Below are 15,493 nucleotides of genomic sequence, written 5' to 3' on the forward strand. Positions count from 1 at the left end.
GAAGAATTGTTAATTACCTAATGAGAAGCCTGGATGAAAGGCAGTTCTGTTGTCAGTTAATTCAACAAAGTTTTCAAAATCAAGGTTCTTTTCATCTTTCTGCTCTTAGTTAATATTGGGTTGACTTTTGTCCTCAGACTTGTCCCCTAATGATTAAAAAGACACTGTTACTCCAGACCAGTTAAATGAGAATCAGTATGGGGGAGTGAGGGAGTCCAGTCATTAGTCCATTTAAAAGTTCCCAGATGATTCTATCCTGCAGCTTGCTAGGACCGAGAACAGAGTTACACCAAATAAGATAAACCCTGGGGATTATAATCCCAGCTACTGTGAAGTATATGGCCATTTGATAGCTGAAGAAAACAGGAGTTCTTTTAGCAAGGAATAATGGAGAAGAATTAGGCCAATATTATCTGCCATGCTACAGATGATTTATTTAAAGTGTAAAAAACAAATAATATATTTTGAATTCATGTTTGATCATTATTATCACTTAAAAAAGCTATGTAAATTGTTCCTACCCCTTGCCTTAGAGACAAATCTTCAGATAGGCAGTTTTATTAACCCAGTGAACTACAAAGAAAATGTTTCGGCTAGGAAGGAAGCAGGAGTATTAAAGCATACTTTCTGGCATTTGGTGTGTAGATAAATATCCATCTTTTAAGTAAATATAAAGTAATGATCTATGTTGCCTTGTCTAAGGATTGTAGTCGACTCTTGATCAATCAGAATTGAGTCTCTTCTTCATGGGTTATATAACATGTGCTCTTTGTTGTGGCTCTCTTGTTTTTTAATTTTCAGATGCATTCTACCTCTGCCAACATGTGCCAGAACAGAATTTGTTATTATCCCTTCTAAACTTTGTGTTGCTTAATGACGTTACCATTTTCCAGCCAAGACATTTCACTTGTATTCGTATAGCATCTCTGGCAAGCATGTTTTCTCTTCTTTCTTGCTCACAGACATTCTGCCACTTGAGGGTCTCCTTTGCTTTTGACTCCGAAATACCATCTTAAAAGGTCCTCACTCTCCTTCCCTTTGCTCCCCATATGTTTTTCAGTCTCTCTGTTTTAGTTTATCCATAATAGTGCTTCTGGAGTTATCATCCTAAAATTTAGATAGGATCATGTTTTTACATTGCCCTATCTACCACTTATCTACAGAATAAAAATTCAATGTGTTAGATTGTCTTTTCCAAGATAGTCATAAAAATATTTCCCATTTCACACGCTCTGCTTTATACTGTGACGTTGATACTCCTCCCATGAATAGGTGGGGTCTGTGTCCCTTCACTAGAATCTGGGCAGGCTTCTGACTCTGGTGGAAGAGACACTAATGTGACCACCTAGACTAGGTCATAAAGAGTGATAGGGCTTCTGCCTGTACCTTTGGGATACTTAGTATTGGAACCGAAGTCACCATGATGTGAGTGAGAACCCAGCCAAAACCTTCCCTGCAGCCCTTGCTAAGCTTCCAGCTCCCACCATCTTCCTGCCCTGTGAGTGATCTTAGAAGTGGATCCTTCCCCCAGTTAAGCCACCCAAGCTGACCTTTGTGGAGCAGGACTGAGCCATCCCTGCCAAGTCCGCCTATATTGGAAAATCATGGGGGAAAAAAAAAGGTTACTTGCATTTAAAGTGACTAGATTTTTCTTTTTAAAATCAGCTTTGATGAAGTATAAGGTACATAAATTTCAATAACGTTCAGTATACAATTCAATGAATTTTGACAAATTTTTGCAGTTTTTTCACAGTAACACAATCAAAATAGAACAGTTACATCACTTTACAAAGTTCTCTTGTATACCTTTGCATTCAGTCTTCTGTCACTATCCTTAGTCCCTGGTAACCGCTGATCTGCTTTCTATTATTAGAGTTTTGCCTTTTGCAGAATGGAAAATTTGTTTCTGTGCTAGTTTTTGGCTGTTATAAATATACCTGTTATGAATAGTCAAGTATAAGTCTTTTTTGTAGACATCAGTTTTCACTAGTAAAGAGTGGAATTGCTGGGTTATATGGTAGTACATGCTTAATTTTTTAAACTGCCTGTTTTCCAAAGTAGTTTTTCCAGCAAAGTATGAGAGTTTTAGTTGCCCTGTGTTTTTGCTAGTTCTTGCTGTCTTTATTTTTTTTTAAGTTCAGCCATTCTCATGGGTGTAAAGGCATTTTATTGCTGTTTTAATTTGCATAGCCCTAATGACTAGTTGTGTTGACATCCTTTGTGTGTTTACTATTTCTATATCTTCTTTGATAAAGTATCTATTCAAGTCATTCTGCCCTGTAAAAAAAAATTGGGTTGTTTATCTCTTTAATACTTAGTTTTAAGATTTTTTTATATATTTGGGATATGTTTCCTATCAGATATATAGTTTGTAAATATTTCCTCCTGTTCTGTGGGTTGTCTTTTCACTTTCTTGATGGTGTCCTTTGAAGCACAAAGTTTATAATTTTCATCAAAGTACGGTTTATCAGTTTTTTATTTTGTGGTTCATGTCTTTTGTGTTTCATCTAAAAAAAAACAAACAAAAACTTTGCCTAAACAAGGTCACAAAGATTTTCTCCTGTGTTTTCTTCTAGAAGCTTTATATTTTTAGCTCTTGCATCTAGGGGTATGACCCATTTTGAGTTAATTTTTGTATATGGTGTGGGGGAAGTTTCAAAGTTCATTTGTATATTTTCAACAACATTTGTTAAAAAGACCATCTTTTTCTCATTGAAATATCTTGGCACCTTTCTTGAAAATCAATTGACCTTATTCATATGGGTTTGTTTCTGGAGTATGTGTTCTGTTGCCTTGATTATCTGTCTATCCTTGTGCCATTATTATACTCTCTTGATTACTGTAGCTTTATAGTCAACCTTGAAATCAATTAGTGTTAAGTTTTCCAACATTTGTTCTTTTTTCAAAGATGTTCTAACTGTTCCAGGTTCTTTGCATTTCCATGTAGATTTTATAATAAGCTTTTAATTACTATGAAAAGGTTTGCTAGAATGGGGATTGGATTGAATATTGAATAATTTACTTACAGTAACATCTTTAAAATAGTATTTTTTCTCATTTTGCATATCCATTTACTTAGTTCTTTTAGCAGTGTTTAGTAGTTTTCAGTGTATAAATTTTGCACACGTTTTGTTAAATTTATTCTTTGCACTAATGGTGGCATTCCAGATAGGGTTCAGTTACTAAAGAACACTCAAAAGGTCCAAAATTAGAAATTTATTGCAGGGAAAGGATTCAGTATAGTGACAGGATTAGAACATTAAGGATATGTGTTGCAGCCAGAGGTTCCCTCATTGCAAGAGCTTTAGAAGGGCTAGGCATGACCTCTGACTGTCCTCTTTGTTGATCATATGGACACACTTTTTCTCTCAGATCAGGTGCCACTGATGTGTGCACAGAACCATGTAGCCCCTAATGGAGTCTAGGCTGGTACTCCTTATACTCTGCTGGTCATGTAGGCATAGTCTTTCTCATAACCAGCCCCAAAGGTAGAGCCCTCTGTGGTGTTTCACTAAGACCAGATGCAAATCATCAAATCTCACTTATCAATAAACATTGTTGACAGTCTGATACAAACTACCCAGAAACTTACCTTAAATCCATCAGTACAAGCAACACTATCAAGCCATACATTTCATGTCTTGACAGGGATCAGCACCATACAGGTACATTTTTACTTTAGCAGAACAACTTGGGCTAATTCCAGGTGTGGCTGCAGTTGACTCGTATCCCTAAATTTCTCTTTGGTCCTGTTATAATTGGTGTTTAAAAAAATTTCTATTTCCAATGTGTATTGCTTTTATATGTAAATAAAACATGCTTTTTGTATATTGACCATATATCCTGTGACCTTGCTAACTCACTTATTACTTTTAGTAGCTTTTTGTAGATTTCCTAGGAATTTTTACATTGAAAGTCTTGCAGTCTTTGAATAAGGGTAGTGTTTCTTCATTCTTACCAATCTGTATGCCTTTTATTTCTTTTTCTTGCCTTGTTGCGTTGGCTAAGAACTCTAGTATAATGTTGACTAAAAGTGATGACAGCATTCTTTCTGATCTTAGAGATAAAACATTCAGTATCTCAGCATTAAGTAGGATGTCGTCTCTAGGATTTTTATAGATATTATTTATCAAGTTGAAGGATTTCCTTTTCCTTTTATTCCCAGTTTTTATCATGAATGGATATTGAATTTTGTCAAATACCTTTTTTGCTTTCATTAAGACAATCATTTGGTTCCTTTGGTGGTGGCAGTGGTATGTTATTCTGTTAATATGGTGAACTTGTATTGATTTTTGAATGTTAAACCAGCTTTGCATTCGTGGAATAGACCTCTCATGACCATGATTCTTTTTATATATTGCTTCGTTCAATTTGCAAATCTCCTGTTAAGGATTTTTACTTCTGGGTTTATGAGAAACATTGGTCTTTAGTTTTCTTTTTTTGTAATACCTTTGTCTAATTTGGGTATTAGGGTAATGTTTGACTCATGGAGCCTGTTTCTTCTTCCGTATTTTGCACAAGTTTATGCAGCATTGTTATCTATTTCTTACATGTTTGGTATAACTCACCAGTGAAGCCATCTGGACTTATGAATTCTCTTTGTGGGTAGGTTTTTAAACTACTAATTCTTTTTCTCTAATAAATATAGGGCTATTCAGGTTATCTATTTTTTTCTTGGATGACCTTCAGTAGTTTGTATCTTTCAAGAAATTTGTCCATTCCATTTAAGTTACTGAATTTGTTGATATAGAATTCTTAGTAATATTGTCTTATTAGCCTTTTAATGTCTGTATGATCCATAGTGATGTTCTCTCTTTCATTCTTGATATTGTGAATTGTGTTTACTCTCTTTTCTCCTTGTCAATTTTACTGACCTTTCAAAGAGCTCGTTTGGGGTTTATTGATTTTTCAATAAAGACATTGTTTTTTTTTGTTTTATGATGGCAGAACTATCCTTATTCCTCATAACCTTTATAGTACAGATCCCTTCTGTTCTAATTGAATGTGTATTTGTGTTTTACCCCTTCACCTCCCAGGTGAATATGCTTTTTGGGACAACTATTGTTATTCATCTTTGTCATTTTGACAGAATCTTAATTTAAATTGGACTCAGTAATAGAGAATAAAGATCTTGGAAGTTAGCATAAGTTGATTTAGTGTTCTGGTAACTGCCTCATATAGAATTCAATAGTAATTTAAAACAAAAAGGCATAGAGAGAATTCTCATTATTTGATTGGAAAATTTAGCCTTTTTTAAATAAAAAATTGTCTCTATAATGTGTTTTAAATATTTACATTTTTATTATGATTCACATGCTTTAGGTAATTCCAGTCTCATTTTCTTTTGGTATATAAAAGGAGAAGGGCTCTTTTAGTACATTTATCTGATTTACAGCTTTCTTTTAACCTCACTTCAAGTCTTTCTCCCATGCTGCCGTGGAGATGAATGCAAAGGAATCCATACTAAGATTTAACAGAATAAATAAATGATTTATATTACGAAAAGAGCCACTCTAGGAAATAAAGCTCTATCTAGTAAATATGGGCTTACTTAGTACATTTAACATGTGACTGGAGTTACCACAATTTTGTTTATAAAATCTTTCAGAATTTCATCTATCATGTAATTTGTAAAGAGAGTCGTATCATTATCACAGCAGCTCGATTCTGGAATACTTCCATTGTGCTTGGCCAACAGCGAGTAACAGAACAGTGGTTATTTGCTGACCTTTTCAGATATTTTTAGGTGAAGAAAGATGTAAATAAATAAAGCAATTCTTTGATTCTTGATAAATGGCCTGGAGGCTGATCTTGTGCAGTTTACTGTACCTTTATCTACTTGCTCAGCCACTGCTTAATAAAGATCCCAAGGGAGCAGACTGAGGCTACATCCTTCCTCTTACTCATGCTAGAAATCTTAGCAACTTCATCTTTGAACTGATCCCTAAAATTGTTATTTCTTTCAATTTTTCTAAACAGTTTTTCTTGACTCCCTCCTTCCAGCTCTCATTTCCATCTGATATATTTTAATATATTGATGTCATTTTAATCTTGCTAAAAACATTGCAATTATATCATTCTTTTGCCCCCAGACTTTCACAGAATAAAATACTCTAAACTCTTCATCCCCAGTAAATTATTTATTTGGTTTCACTGCCTTGGGACATGGACTCATCCTCAGTTATTCACCATTTCATTCTCAATTTTTAAAAATATTTTAGTAATATTTTAAAACACACATGAAATTTCCCATCTTAACTGCTTTCAAGTACACAGTTCAGTATTGTTAAGTATATTCACACTGTTGTGCAACCAGTCTCCAAAACTTTTTCATATTGCAAAACTGAAACTATTTATTAAATAGTAACACCACTTTTTCTCATCCCTCCAGCCCTTGGCAACCATCATTATACTTTGTTTCTATGAATTTGACTAATCTAGATTTCTCATATAAGTAGAATTATACAGTATTTGTCTTTTTGAGACTGGCTTATTTCACTTAGCGTAATATCTTTAAATTCATCCATGTTGAAGCATGTGTCAAAGTTTCCTTCCTTTCTAAGGCTGAATATCAGATCCCTTTTTAAGAGCAGGATTTTTTATGGGAAGGGGATTGAAGATGTTAGAATATTAAATATGTGAGAAGAATTACTATAGTTAGAAGGTAGTCTGGTGGGGGGAACATTGTGGGGCTTCTGAAAGTTTCAACTTTGCTTACCCTACTTGTGTAGGGTAGCAGAATATGCCACCCCCAGATATTCCACTGGGGCATAAGGATTATTCTGAGTCAAAGGCATAAACAGCAGATGCAAGAAGGCCATTCTGACCTTTCTTTTTCTTCTTGAAAGGAAGAGGTCAACTCTCATGTAAAAGGTGCCTTCTGGATACCAGGTGAAAGGAAAACATTCTTACTACTAGAGATGGGGAATAGAGACTGGGAACAATCTGTACAAACAAACCTTGTTACTAATCCTTATCTTCCTAGTCACTTTTCCACAATTAACTGCTCTAGCCCAAACCCTTTGTCTTGTTATGTCTTCACAATTTACGCCTCTTTATCCAACCACACATATAAGCTTTTGGCCCTAACTGCTTCTTTGGGTCTTTATTTTCCTTGTGAAGGCTTTCAGATACACAAAAAAATTACTAAATAAAATTTGTGTGCTTCTCTCCTGTTAATGTGTCTTGTGTCAGTCTAATTCTTAGGCCCATCTGGGAGAGGGTAGAGGAGAAATTTTATCACCCCCTCTCCCCCCAGTCTTGTTTCCCATTTACTGAGTTTCCTGTAGGTATTAGTAGTGCCTGGGTTTTCGTAATTTTTTTTATTTAAGTAAAATCCCATCTCAGACCAAGTTTATTTCTGATTAATAGACATACTGATTCCATAATGTATCTGCTGTCTTAGGAATCACCTTTTCTTTGCAGTCTTTGTGATACATGCTTTTTGTTTTTGTTCTTTCACTGAAGATCTGTTAAAATTAATGTTAATGACTTTTTGGACTCATGATAACCCAGATGACCTGAAAAGTAAGTTGTTTCTTTGGAGTTCTCTTAGTCATTGGTAAATGTGTGCATGACAAAGTTTACTTTTCTTGTTATATAATAAAGCAGTCTTCAATGTAAAAAAGTTCAGTCTTCAATTTGGACAGAACTTTTTTTTTTCTACTTACTGTGTAGCAAATATGATAGTCTTCTGAAAGGATTAGTTCTTGGCCTCCTTGAACCAGAACCATCCTAAGAAGTTTTTTGGGACAAATCTGATCACTTTATACCTCCAGAGTATGCCCCTGTCTTTTTCTATATGTGAATTCCAAAATCTTTAGCTACTAAGTGTTTTATAGTCTGGTGCAAAACTAAGTCCATGTCCTGTTTCTTGTCAGACTCCAATTCTCTCCCTTCTCACTTTCATCCCTGCCTTCATCTCAACGAAATGACTTAGAATTCTCCAAATGTGGCATACATTTTCCTTGGCCTAGCAAATAAGATTCTCCCTGCTTGGGATACCCAATTCTTGTTTCTCTGTATCTGGTGAAATCTCCCTATTTGATGGAAGCCTTTGTCTGCCAGAGTTTCCTTTTTTTTTTTTTTCAATGAATGAATGAATGAATTAAGCTGCGTTGACCCTTCGTTTCTGCACACGGGCTTTCTCTAGTTGCGGCGAGTGGGGGCTACTCTTCATTGCAGTGCGCGGGCTTCTCATTGCGGTGGCTTCTGTTACGGAGCACGGGCTCTAGGCCCATGGGCTTCAGTAGTTGTGGCACACAGGGTCAGTAGCTGTGACGCACAGGCTTAGTTGCTCCGTGGCATGTGGGATCTTCCCGCACCAGGGCTTGAACTCGTGTCCCTTGCATTGGCAGGCGGATTCTTAACGACTGTGCCACCAGGGAAGTCTCTCTGCCAGGGTTTCTTATCTGAACCTCAGAACTCAATGATTTGAATGACTGTTTCTCAGTTTTTTTAAAGATGGTGTATGAGGGGCTTCCCTGGTGGCGCAGTGGTTGAGAGTCCGCCTGCCGATGCAGGGGACACGGGTTCGTGCCCCGGTCTGGGAAGATCCCACATGCCGCGGAGTGGCTGGGCCCGTGAGCCATGGCCGCTGAGCCTGCGCGTCCAGAGCCTGTGCTCCGCAACGGGAGAGGCCACAACAGTAAGAGGCCCACGTACTGCAAAAATAAATAAATAAATAAATAATTATTAAATATGGTGTATGAAAAAAAATAAAGATGGTGTATGAATATTATCATTCTAGATGTATAAGAACAAAGTTAATTTATTACCTTCAATGGATACTTTAGGGCATTAGGAATTAATTTTCTTTTGAGACCCGCCACTAAAAAAGATGTAGTCTGAGTTTGTTTCCTTCTATTGCCCTTGCACAAATTTTACACTCCTTTGCAACATTTGTCATATTAGAATTATTTGTTTGTATATTATATATTATTTTTTGTCAGCTTTTCCATTTAGTCTGGACATCTAGAGAACAGTCTGTCTTATTTATTCTCATACCCCAGTACACGGCACCATGCCTGATATAGTGTTGGTGTTCAATAAATTTTAGTGAATATAGATAGATACAGATGCTGAGGATTATATTGACTTCCTTAAAGTAGTTTAGCTTCATTTTTTTCAGCATGACTATACTCCACGTTCTTCATTCCCTTTTCAAACTTATTTTTGTATTTGCTTTCTTTCTTAAATGAGCACCTTAATATTTGCTACCCTATTCTCTACTTGTCTATATATCACACTTCAGCAATTTTCTTGTTCCTTGTGGATGCTTTGCCTGCTTAAATAGAGCTAAGTGCTCCTATTGGTATGGATTTTTGGAATCTCTAGTGTCAGATTTATAAGAAATAAAACTCATTGATTAATTGGCAGCTACACGGAAAATTGTATGAGATGATGCTTTTGCCTAATTTTATTTGAATAATGTTGCTTTTGTAGTATTTATAATTTGTGTTATCTATTTCCATTTTCTCAGTTGATAATTTTCACTATACATTATTATACTTACCCTTTGAGTGTTTGCTCTATGAATTGATTTCTCATCCAGATGGTAATTTCCCTCCATTCTTTTTGCACCCCTATCTGTCCAGTATGTAGAGATGGAAATAGATATTCGTTGTTATTTGATGTCATTTTGTCAAGTATATGCTATGTTCATCAAGAACAAAAGAGTTAATCCTTCGAATTCGCAGAACCACAGATAATGCTGAGGTATCAATTCTCTCTCAGACTCTGGAGGATAATGACAGTACAGCTTCTCTTCATGGAAAAGACCCTGTAGTTGTTAGATTATGAACTTTGGAATGTCAGAATGGGTTCTTTGCCAGAGTGTGATTGTTTCAATTTTTGTCAAGCAAATATTAAACTAGACCATAGTTTTCTAACAGTATTACAATAAAGCAAAAAATTTGTCTTCATGTCTCCTTACCTGCCTAGCCTATGAAGATTGATAGGACACATTCACTATTTTGTTAACTGCCGTAGAATCAGCAGTAGGTTTCTGTTCTGTTGTGTTGTCTTTCTCCTCTCCTTAAAGCTTGAGATAAGTGTGCTTTTTTGAGGTTGATTAGAAACATGTTTTCAAAGTGTCTGAATTGGTGAAATGTTAAACCATTCCAAGATTGGAAGTAGCTTGGCATATGTGGAGAAAACCACACCGCTAGTGGACTAAGATGTCAGAAGACCTGTGAATCCTGACTATATTATGTTCTGTTTCCTGAATTTGTTCTTAACTTCTTATAGCCTCAAGTTTTCTCTTGTTGTGAAAATCAAATGAAAACATACACAGTAGTATTTATATAGCCTGCATGGAACAAATGTGAAGTGTCATTAATTTCTGTGTTTGCCTGATAGGGTATTATTAAGCCAGCTCTCATTTTCTCCTGCTTGAATACATTCTCCACATTCTTCTTGCCCCTTTATAATGCATCCAACCTTGAAAACCCTCTTCCTCATGAAAAATTTGAGTATTTTTTAAAATGTGCTAGACACTGCTAAATAAAAGCATAAGTAGTAAATAGCAAAGTTAGAATTCAAATCCAGGTCCTTTTTAACCCTGAGCTTGTGCCATTAACCAATATATGCTATCAACTATCAACATTCTTTTATCGTCATTAATGTTACAATGGTGATCTTGAGAATCTTATTATTCAGAGATAACTATTAATTAAAAGGGAGATATAGGAAGCTTGACAAAGAAAATTATCTCAACATGACACTGTTCTAGTAGGTGTATTTGTAGTCAGAACAAACAAACAAAAAAATAGAATCAGCGTGAACTGAGTACTGTGTGGCCTGTTGTGGCTGATGAAGTGGAACCCATCACTTCTCTGTTCAGAAAACTCAGAAATGTGTGTTGGTAAGTCTGGAACATCCAAATAATCGTGCATTAATGTGATTTAAAATTTACTAAATGCAATAATACTGTTACTCGAAAGATGCCAGGGTTTTTTTTTTAATTCTTTAAAGCAATCTTTCAAAAGTTTTTTGAATTTTATTTATTTTTTTATACAGCAGGTTCTTATTAGTTATCCATTTTATATGTATTAGTGTATATATGCCAATCCCAATCTCCCAGTTCATCACATTTCATCATTTGAATTTCTTTCAAATTTTTATTAATCCATTTTTGTTTATGTACCAGAAGAAGTATCTGATTTCTTGTACAAAGTTTATGTTTACAAGGCAGCAGTATTTTATTTCTCTTCAGGGAGATGTCATTCTCTCAAGTCTGGTTCTGTATTGCTTAGAATAAGTTGTTTTTCTTTTGTAATTTTCTGAAACTTTATGAGATTTTTAAAAAGATAATTAAAAGATCCCTAGAGTTAGTTGCTTACATTGCATGGAAAGAGACAGGTATGTGCTTTCATTTTTTATATGTGCACTTTAGTGAAAATTACCCCTCCCCCCTCATTAACAAGGTGAATTTTTGAATGAGAAAGTGCTAACTTAGGATACTTGTCTCATGAATTTATCTTTCCAGCCTTGAAATTTAATTATAACTCCCTCAGATTTAGATATAAATACAGCTCCTAAGTACTGTCAGCAGAAGCAACCTATAAAATTGATGTCCGTATCATTTTTATAAATCCAACATTTAAGAAAAAATAACAAATATAGTTCTTAGAAAAGCCAATCAGATTTAAATTTATTCTATAGAACTGATACTCTGCTATTACAGACACATGCGGTCTCCACCAACCTTTTCTTTTTCTTTTGGCTGTTTATTTCAGTTTCCTCTGCTTTTTCTTTCTTTCTTTTCAAACAAATGATTCTTTGCCAGCAGCATTCTTTCAATCTATCCAATTTGCTTCAATATTGAAAGTTTTTCTGCTACCTTTGTTACTCAGGGTCATTTCCACCCAGACGAATAATATTACCCAGGAGCAGTATTTTAGAACCTTTAAGGATCTGTTTTTCTTTATCATTGCTGTTCACATTATATCTCTGAGGCATATATTATATAAATAAAAGTCATATTTTGAAGTCATATAAAATATACTTAATATATATTTTTATATGCTCATTCTTTTATATTTTTAGGTAAGTAAATTTCAGATATTAATTTCAGCAGAAAGTTTTTGATTTTAAATGATCTTTTGCTTATAAAGTAATCTCTAGGTAATAGAAGCTGAGAGATAAAGCAAATGCTCATGTGTTGGAAATAAATATCTTTGGTTGTTGCCCCTGGACTGTGTTTTCCTTTTGCTAACCTGTGAGGATCACATGAAATAATTGCATTTTGGGGATATTTTCTCACTTTTGAGTTCTGTAGCTTCTCATCTCTTTTTAGAGTAAGGCATTGCTAATGGGTCTCTTTTCAAGGCAATTTCTATCTTTTCTCACTTCTGAGGGTTTTTTTTTGCCTGTTTTACCACAGAATTGAAATATAAGTTGGCCAAAAAGATCAAACTCTCACAGTTAATTCAGTAGGCATTTATTGAGGGCATTTTATGTTGTGTTAAGTCCAAGTACATCAAAGGAATAAAAATGAAATAAAATTAGCGAGCTGTTCTAAGGCAGTGCATTAGTTTTCTATTGCTGCATAACAAATTTCACAAATTTAGCAGCTTAAAACAATACACATTTATTATCTCATGTTTTTTCGTGACTCTGGAGTCTGGGCACAGTTTAGCTGGTTCTCTGCTCAGGGTCTCACAAGGCTGCAGTCAAGGTATTGGCCAGTCTACATTCTCATCTAGGGACCTGAATGGAGAATAATCCTATTCTGGGCTCATTCAAGTTGTTGCCAGAATTTCTTTGGCAGCTGTATGATGTAGGCCCCAGATTTTGGTTGGCCATTGGCTGGGTGGTGATCACCCTTAGTTCCTAGAGGCTGCCCACAGCTCCTTCCATGTGGGCTTCTCCAGTGTGGCTGCTTACCTCATTAAGCCTGCAAGGGGAGTCTGTAGCTCCTGTCTGCTGGTAAGATGGAGGCTTATATAATGTAACACAATCATGGGAGTGATATCTCATTACCTTTGACATATTCTGTTGACTAGAAGAAAGTCATAGGTCCTGCTTACGCTGAAGGAGACGGGATTTCACAAAGGCATGAACACCAGGAGGTGGGATCATGGAGAGTCACTTTCGGATCATTCTGCCGCAGGCAAGATGTAAATAAATGGGTGATATGTAAACCTTGAGTGATTAAAAATGGTACATTTTATTGCTTATATATATTATGTTCATGCTGGGATTAGATTAGACAGTGTTGAAGCAGGGCCATTACTGTGATAGGCACTTTGTTGAAGCATGGTTTCTACTTTGATGAGACTGTGTGCAAGCTAAGGATGAGGTCTATTCTATCTCACGAAGCCCTTGTAGTCTGTGTGCCCTAGCATTCCAAAGACATACCTACGTATATTTGAGCCTCCATAGTAGAGGCCAGAATTTCTTTCTCTCCACATTTTATTCATTAAGATTTCAGAATTGTCATCAAACTTTTAATATAGTTAGTTGCTTTTGTTTAAAGTAGCAAACAATGCAGTCATAAATGATAATTTTCTTATTAGGTTGAATAAAAATCTCATTAAAATAATCATTTAGACATGTATAGAGGATAATTTTTTTAGATTTATATGTTCTCGGAAAGCAGCAATATTTTTAGATTTCATAATAACATTACGGTTTCTTTTTTTGCTTCAACATATTCAGTTATTTAAACAGGTAATGAGATTAGTTCCATTGAATTTTTTCACCTTTTCTTATTTTTCCTCCTATTTAATACTAGGCCTTGTTTTATATTGCTCAGTTGATATCATGAATTTAATGACTTAGAACAGTGACCTTTAATTTTGGCTATAGATTAAAATAAAAGATATCAAATTTCTCAGTGTCCTGCCTCTGCAACCTCAGTTTATTTATGCCAATATGAGCTGCTTTAATTTTAAAGATTTCTGGATTAAATTCACATTTTAAAAATATTTTTATTCTTGGGAAATATACCAATTTAATAGTGAAAGTTAAAAAAAGTTGATATTTATAGATATTTTTGAGAGTTAAATTTGTAGAATAAATCATGGTTTTTTAAAAATAATTGTTTTGCAAAAAAAAATAATTGTTTATACATTTTTCTTTTTTTTTTAAATTGAAGTATAGTTGATAAGAATTCTGTTTATACATACAAAAAAACTTTTCTCTTAAGAAGAACTGTAGGGCTTCCCTGGTGGCGCAGTGGTTGGGAGTCCGCCTGCTGATGCAGGGGACATGGGTTCATGCCCCGGTCCGGGAGGATCCCACATGCCGCGGAGCGGCTAGGCCTGTGAGTCATGGCCACTGAGCCTGCGCGTCCGGAGCCTGTGCTCTGCAGCGGGAGAGGCCACAGCAGTGAGAGGCCTGTGTACCGCAAAAAAAAAAAAAAGAAGAACTGCAACAACAAGAAAAAGTGGGTGGAAGGGACTTGAATAGATATCTTTTCCCCTGGCTGTATTCTTTTGATCTTGTTTTATAACATGAGTTATGAGAGCAGTGATGACAACCTATGTGGAGAAAAGTAGGATGTACTGTACCCAGTTGCATTTATAGATGATTTATAAGTTTGGCTTGGAGGGCTGATGTGTGTGTGTGTGTGTGTGTGTGTGTGTGTGTGTGTGTTTTGGGGGGCGATAAGGGAGGAGAGGATTGAGAAGTGGAGATGGTGTTCTGAGTTGTGCTAACTTTCATTGTTTAGAATTGACTGATGTGGACCACATCTCTAAAATGGGGACACTAAGCTCCAATTAAAGTATAAACTTCTTAAGTATAAACTTTCACTTTTCCATGGAATTTGTGCTTTGTCTTATTTTGCATTTTTTCCACACTTGAGTGATAATGCGTGCATGTGTGTGCGTGTGTGTGTTCACACACACACACACACAAATGCATGACTAGATGCTCTGGGAGTTTTAACAGCCACCAACCCCTGATCCCCACCTCCCTCAAACACACATACCACACACTTGCCATTCCTCCTTTACCCTGCTGTGTATTTTTTCCCATAGCACTTATACCTTCCAGTCATTATTCTTTGTCTGTCTCCAATGGACTGTAATATCCAAGGGAGATGTTTTTGTCCATTTTGTTCACTTTCTACAAAAAAGGTGAACAAAATATATTTTACAAGATATTTTTGTCTGTTCACCTTCTACAAGAGATCACTAGATTTTGTTTTCTAAGTCAGTAGTTGGTCACTTGATATACTATGTAAGTTATGTTGCCATCTTTTTCATACTCAGCATTGTGCCAGTGTGGTGTATGTCTATGTTGGGATGGTCGCGGTGGCTGTGGTTATATATACTTTCAACCTGTCACACCTCACATGATTATATTGTGATTATATTGTGGAGATAGGTAGTATGTGTAAAAATTAGCAAATGATACAAGACCTTATAAAATTAAGCGCTAAATTATATGGTAGTAGGAATTGATCAAAGATCATCCTGTTGGATTGGGCAAGAGACAGCTTCATGGCATAGGTGGACCTTGCACTGGACTTTTAAAATTATAG

The 15,493-nt window shown here is 35.6% G+C and overlaps 1 protein-coding gene across 2 annotated transcripts in view; it reads left to right on the forward strand.

The window, feature by feature from the left end:
- The window catches only part of DDX10 (DEAD-box helicase 10), a 286,645-nt gene that overhangs the window by 133,594 nt on the left and 137,558 nt on the right, over positions 1–15,493 (forward strand). The gene's annotated exons all lie outside the window — the stretch shown is intronic.

Source organism: Lipotes vexillifer, unplaced genomic scaffold (assembly GCF_000442215.2).
Source record: "Lipotes vexillifer unplaced genomic scaffold, Lipotes_vexillifer_v1.1 scaffold162, whole genome shotgun sequence".
NCBI lineage: Eukaryota > Metazoa > Chordata > Mammalia > Artiodactyla > Lipotidae > Lipotes > Lipotes vexillifer.